This window comes from Nomascus leucogenys, unplaced genomic scaffold, assembly GCF_006542625.1.
Source record: "Nomascus leucogenys isolate Asia unplaced genomic scaffold, Asia_NLE_v1 Super-Scaffold_535, whole genome shotgun sequence".
In the NCBI taxonomy this organism is placed as follows: domain Eukaryota; kingdom Metazoa; phylum Chordata; class Mammalia; order Primates; family Hylobatidae; genus Nomascus; species Nomascus leucogenys.
The window spans coordinates 205215-212608 of NW_022095779.1; the positions used below are offsets into that span (position 1 = coordinate 205215).

At 37.3% G+C, this 7394-nt stretch overlaps 1 pseudogene; it reads right to left on the reverse strand.

Annotated features, from left to right (window-relative positions):
• Window positions 1-3716: 3716 nt before the first annotated feature.
• Window positions 3717-4667, reverse strand: LOC100604977 (annotated as a pseudogene).
• Window positions 4668-7394: the final 2727 nt, after the last annotated feature.

Sequence of the window (7394 nt, forward strand, 5' to 3'; positions counted from 1 at the left end):
ATTCCTTCTCACTCCATAACAGTTAGTATTCTTAAATGATATGACTTTAATTTTTAAAATATTTAGAGTTATAGCCTTCATTCTTTTTGTTTTTCTTTTTTGAGGCAGAGTCCCCCTCTGTCACCCAGGCTGAAGTACAGTGGCAGGATCATGGCTCACTGCAGCCTCGACCTCCTGAAGCTCAAGAGATCCTCCTGCCTCAGCCTTCCAAGTAGCTGGGACTACAGGCAGGCACCACCATGCCCAGCTAATTTTTGTGTTTTTAGTAGAGACAGGGTTTTATCGTGTTGCCCAGGCTGGTCTCAAACTCTTGGGGTCAAGTGATATGCTCACCTTGGCCTCCCAAAGTGCTGGAATTACAGGTGTAAGCCCTACCATGTCTGGCCTATAGCCTTCATTCTTTTTCTACCTTCAATAGTAATAAAATTATTATTCTACATTTGCAATATATTTCACAGTTTACAACTGGTTCACTAACATATTTGACTGAATATCCTAGAAGTATCCTGCGAAGGGAGAGTCTCTCAATTTAACTGTATCTGAGCTCACAGGTGATGGGCCGACCTCTGCACTTAAATTATCTTTTCAGTGTACCAAAGGTACTCTGTGCTCTTACCTAACCATGTAGCCATGGATAAAAGAAATGATCTTCAACTTTTTTCTTCCTTATTTTCCTTCTGAGGAGGCTTTTTAGATGTTTTGTTCTCCTAATGACCCTGCCTCTGAAATTTTAACACCACAGATATACTATCTACCAATTTATGTATTTTATTTTATCAGTATTAGTCCATTCTCACACTACTATAAAGACATACCTGAGACTGGGTAATTTATAAAGAAAAGAGACTTATTTGGCTCACAGTTCTGAAGGCTATACAGGAAGCATAGCAGCTTCTGCTTCTGGTGGAGGCGGGCAGTCTCAGGAAGCTTCCAATCATGGCACAAGGCAAACTATGTAAAAAACCTAACAATACATATGCTTCATAATTGGTCTTAACAATAGTAAGCCCACTCCCCTTACCTAAATAATGTGTATTTAGGTAAGTATTTTTACTGAATTGAATGTTTAGATTAAACCAAAGCATCCTTATACATGAGAACCAAATATTATTTTTCTGTTTAATTTATAGGGAGAAACGTACATACTTGCTTTTAGGTCATTTTATTTTTAAGCACCAGAAATAATCAGATTGAAGTTGGTCCTCATGAGAGACTCTTGATGATGGGTACAAAGGGATGTCTTAATATTCTTCAAAATTCTCTACAAACCAGCAGGACTTCATCCACTGAGAATGCCAGGTTTTCTTACATTTCTTCTTTTAGTTTTACAACTTCCAAGTTTGTTGTTGACAATTTATAATTTGTGTTTCACTAATCTTCTCACTCCACCACTGAGCACTTGATGTAGCCCCTAAGACACAATCATTGGCCCTAGTTTCCATCTTCAAACCTTTCTTTTTGTGTTAGAATAGAAATAACATTTTCTCAACACTTTTCCTATCCCTATCCCTGGTTTACACTCAACCACTATCTAACAATCATGATGCAAAGTAAACCACAAATTATTTCATCTAGATTCTGTTGAAATATTTAAGTCTCACCAGCAATTGCAAAGTCAATTATTTTTCTTAGATTAAGTGCTTGTTATATCATCTTTTGGGCCTAGGTTTTGTGAGAAAAAGTTCTATTTATTATGAATTTGAAACATTCATGCATAAGCTAAAATACATAGTCATCCCCCCACCCAAAAGAACAGAAATTCCATGCTCTGGCATTACTGTGTGCTCAAATTATGGAAGAAATAGGTCAAGATGACCAGTGAGCTTGAGAAAGATAACATTTGTGAGAAGTAAATGTGTTACAGTCAGAGAAACTTTGATTCATGAAATGTTTTACAGTAACATAGAATGATCTGGTATTTTCCATGCATAAATAGGAACATTACTGCTGAAATATATTTCAGTAGTAATATATACTACATGTGATAAAGGGCTACAACAAATTTGGCATCATCTTTCTTGAAGGATAAACTGAATCATTAAGATTACATATGAATTTCTTATCTATGGACATAAACTTACCATAAACAACTGTTTTATTTGAAGTAGGACTGAGATTTGGAAGACCTAGATTCAAATTTTGTTGCTGAAACTCAGATGTGTGATCTGAAACAAGCAAATTTGTGTACCTGTCCTAGCTTTAATTTGCTTCTCTATAAAATGGGGGCAGTAATCTTGAAACTGGCAATTTAGTGTATGGTTTAAGTCACTTAACCAAAGTGAATGCATTTGATAAATAATAAGACATGCATTTAATATAAATATATATAGCATATTTAATGAGCAATAACTTTGGAAACTTAGCATATGTCTTTTGTTGAGAATAAATAAAAGAATGTTTAATCTTGCTGCTTCAAATTGCTTCTCAAATCTTGGTGTGGAAAACAAAACAAAGTCCTTTATATTCAAGAAAAACTGTGAGCTATGAGGAGATTTAAGAAAATCAGAACAAGTTAAGTATAATCTCAGCTTATTTTTCACGCCAAGGAAAACAATTTTAAGATAGGTTATTAATTATGTCTTTCTTCTTTGTCAGTATCTCTCTTTGCTTTCCGTAGATTGATGATGAGAAAGAGAGAGAAAAGAAAGGAGCAGGAAGGAAGAGAAGGGGAGGGGAGCAGACAGGAGAGAAGGGGAGGGGAGAGAAAGGGAAGGGAAGGGAGAGGAAGGAAGGAAGGAAAGAAAGGAAGAAAGAAAGAAAGAGAGAGAAAGAAAGAAGAAAGAGAGAGAAAGAGAAAAAGAAAGAAGAAATAAGAAAAGAGAGGATAAAGGGAAAGAACAAGAGAAAGAAGAAAGAAAGAAGAAAAAAGAAAGAAAGAAAGAAAGAGACGGAGGGAGGGAGAGAGAGAGAGAAAGAGGGAGGGAGGGAAAGAAAGGAAGAAAGAAAGAGAAAGAAAGAAAGAAAGAAGAGAGAGAGAAAGAAAAAAGAGAGAGAGAAAGAGAAAAAGAAAGAAGAAATAAAAAGAAAGGAGAGGAAGAAGTGAAAGAACAAGAGAAAGAAGAAAGAAAGAAAAAAGAAAGAAAAGAAAGAAGAAAGAAAAGAAAGAAAAAAGAAGAAAAGAACGAAGAAAGAAAAGGAAAAAAAAAGAGAAAGAAAGGAAGAAGGAAAGAAGGAAAGAGAAAGAAAAGAAAGAGAGAGGGAAAGGGAGGGAAAAAACAAACAAAGGAAATAAATCACCAGTGGTTCTTTCGCTTCTCAATTGTCACCCTCCATCTACCCATATCTAAGGATTTCTAACCTCTTTTTTGCTTTACCATGAGCCAAGCAAAAATTTTAAAAGTTCTGAGATCAAGATTCTATGCAAAAGTCATTTTCATGTATGTAACATGTATGAAGAATTTAGCAAAGTAACAGCGAGACTAGAAAAAAATACTCTAGAATTATCAAGCTAGGGATTTATGGTTGTTCTTTCCATTGCATATCCAGAATCAATGCACATGAACATAAAATGTCGGTAAAATATGTTAAAAGCTATCAAAATACCTAGCAAAAAGACCTAGCCAATATTAAGTACTCAATAAATGTTAGTTTCTTGGGACCATTCCTTTTTAAATTGTTTGCTTGTTTGTTTAGTTTTTGTCAATGATCTGTAAAATTTTTGTGAATTCTCTTGCACAATTTACCACAGAAATAATCCTCCATGTTTATATATATCATCACTTTCTTGCCATTATGCACAAACTGTTACTCTTTTCCTCAACAAACGCCTCATGGCATTTTTTTACCTCTGTGTTTCTCACAGTTTAAATTATAGGATTTAACATGGGAATGAGGACTGCAAAGAACACAGTCACCAACTTGTCCACAGAGTAGATGACCACAGGACGCACGTAGGTGAATATGCAAGGCACAAAAAAGAGTACAACGACAGTAAAGTGGGAGCCACAGGTGGAGAGGGCTTTGCGCTGTCCTTCAGAGCTATGGGATTTCAGGGAGCTCAGAATGGCTATGAAGGAGATGAGGAGCAGGGAAAAGATGAGCAAGCACATGGCTCCACTGTTGGCTGCCACCACCATCCCAAGTCTGTAGGTGTCTCTGCAGGCAAGTTTCAACAATGGGAAGAGATCACACATAAAGTGGTCAATGACATTGGGACCACAGAAGGGCAAGTCGGTCATGAAAAGAATCTGCACAGTGGCAGGCAGGATGCCTCCAATCCAGGCTATCACCACCAGAAGGTGGCAGACCCCTTGTCGCATAATGGTTGTGTAGTGCAGGGGCTTGCAGATGGCCACGTAGCGGTCATAGGCCATGACAATAAGGAGGATGATCTCTGAGCCTCCCAGCAAGTGCTCCACAAAGAGCTGAGTCAGGCAGCCAGCCAAGGAAATGGTTCTCCTCTGGTAGAGCAGGTCGGTGATCATTTTGGGTGTTGTGACAGAGGTGTAGGAGGCATCTATAAAGGATAAGTAAGTGAGAAAGAAGCACATGGGTGATGAAAGTGTGGGGCTAGAAGAGATGGTGATGACAATGAACAGACTGGACAGCATGGTAAATAGAAAAATAAATAAAAATACAATAAAGAGTATTTTCTGCAAGTGTGGATTCGGTGTGAGCCCCAAGAGAATGAATTCAGTCACAATGTTGGGAGGCATGAGGTGATCCATGCAGAGAGTAATACCTTCCAGGGGTCTGAATTACCTACAAGTGATAGATAAAGAAAGATTATTATTAATCATTAAAGGTTTACAGTCTGAATTTCACAGTATAGAGATAGGGTAGTTAACTGTGGAGCACGTCTTTGGCTTCCCTCACCCCACTAATTATTTAAATTATTCATTTTCACTTCCTCCATGATGCTTTCAGTCTCTTCATGTAAATACATCTAATATTATCACCTGTAAAACATCTATAAGGCAATGGTTTCCGTGTAATTTGCTGAGAACATACTTGACTATATACATGAGATCTGGATTCTTCCTCTTGTTCCAACTCCATTTGACTTTGCTAAGTCATTCCAGTGTCCCATGATTTTGAGCCTTCCTCTACATCTGTGAGTTTACAAACTGTAGTTGTGAGATTGATTTTGTAAACTATAAAGTGCTGTACACAGGTAAGGATTATTCTCTCTTCCCACAGAATTTACATTTGAACCCACAGCTCTAACTGGGAGAAAGACATGGTCAAGAAATACCGATCGTAAGCAGGCAGATTAGGGAAACATAAGTTGTCAGAGTCACACTCTCCCTAGCACCCACCATTAACAAATATGCTATTCATGTTGCTTTCCTCACTGTACCTATGCGGTGGTTGACATAGTATCTTCAGTGCCTGGCACCTACCAGGCAATGAATACATGCTTGGTGAATTCCCCTACATCTTCCCTTCCTACGTCTCCATGTGTAAGGATGCATGTGTTTCCCCAGCCCATAAACCCAGGAATTTAAGTACTCTTATCCTCCCACTCTGTTTATCCATGCTCTCTACCTTATGAGAACATAAACTTTTGAAAGGAAGATGCATTCCAGTTTAAGTGTTTCTAGCATATATTATAGGATGAGGATGGAAGTATCAATTGCTTGTAGGAAAGACTATGTTACTGGGTAATTTGGATCTTAATATAATTATAATTTTTTTTTGACAAAGTCTCGCTGTGTTGCCCAGGCTGGAGTGCAGTGGTACAATCTTGGCTCACTGCAACCTTCACCTCCCCAGTTCAAGCAATTCTTCTGCCTCGGACTCCTGAGTATCTGGGATTACAGGTGCACACCACAATGCCCAGCTAATTTTTTGTATTTTTAGTAGAGACAGGGTTTCACCATGTGGCCAAGACTTGTCTCAAACTCCTGACCTCAGGTGATCCACCCACCTCGGCCTCCCAAACTGTTGGGATTATAGGTGTGAGCCACCATGCCCAGTCATGCTCTTTAATTAATATTGTTTATTCTTCAAAATTATGTTCTACATACAATTTAACACAGTCTTAACTCAGTAAATTTAAAACTTCTATAGACTGGTATATATACATGAAAAAACTCTTGGAGAAGTTTTTCAGTCCATAACCTGTCAAAGACAAAGAACCCCTTATTTTCAAAGTTTTAAAAATAGAAACTCAATGTAGAGAACAGAAATAGACTGCTAGATAAGACAAAGTACTATATAAATATATACACACACGTACACAAACACTGACATATAAAATCTACTAGTTACTATAAGTAAGTATCTATGACTTGCATATTCACTCAGTGAATACTTATTGGACACTCTACATATTCATGTATGTTTGCCCATATAAAATCATAAACATATTCCTGACAGAGCCGTTTTGTCAGCTCTCTGCTGACATTTTATTACCATATAACAACAATTCACCTACTCACAAGATGAATAATCCCTTCTACTACTTTATTTCTGCTACATACATTCTCATGCCTTTTTCTCCCACCCTTCCCTAAGATCTATCGTACATCACTCTTGCTTTGAGAAAACTGCATTATTAATAGAAAAGGAAAAATCATCCCAGTTTGGAAACATACATTTCTCAAAAATATGAAGACAAGGCTGAGTACAGTGGCTCACATCTGTAATCCCAACACTTTGAGAGGCTGAGGTGGGTGGCTCATGAGGTTAAGAGTTTGAGGCCAGCCTGGCCAACATGGTGAAACCCCATCTCTACCAAAAATACAAAAATTAGCCAGGCATGATGGCAGACGCCTGTAATCCCAGCTCGTTGGGAAGCTGAGGCAGGAGAATTGCTTAAACCCGGGAGGCAGAGGTTGCAGTGAGCCAAGGTCACACCATTGCACTCCAGCCAGGGCAAGAGTGCGAGACTCCATCTCAAAAAAAAAAAAAAAAAGGAAAGAAAGAAAACAGAAAACATAAATATAACAAAATGTATTTTGTGAAAAGTATTTTTCTTTTGAAAAATAAGTGGATAAAGGGGTTTGTTTTTTAATTGTCCAGGACAAAAATCGTGTACGTATGTGATATCAAAGTGCAGCTGCTTCATCGTTTTCTCTTCTTCTGAGGTCGACCCAGCAGATCTGATACAGTATGGTGTGCATAAAGTAAGAGAAGACACAATAAACGTGATCTAAAGATAAACGTGGATAAATTAAAGTCAGCTTGTCTTTTTCCTTGGACTTCACAATATTTTTTCTAAGAATAAACCCTAAAAGAAAATGTTTTAAAAAGGGAAAAATCATTCAGTACTAATATGCTCAACAAAATTATTAAAAGCTGCAGAAAATTAGAAACTACATGGAATGTCTCACATTAGAGAAGTGGGGAAGTAAAATATAGTGAGCCTCTCAGAATTATGTGTAATTTTTAACAATGTTCTTAAAATTTGTGTAATATCAAATGAAAATTTTGATGTTGTAATATTAAGT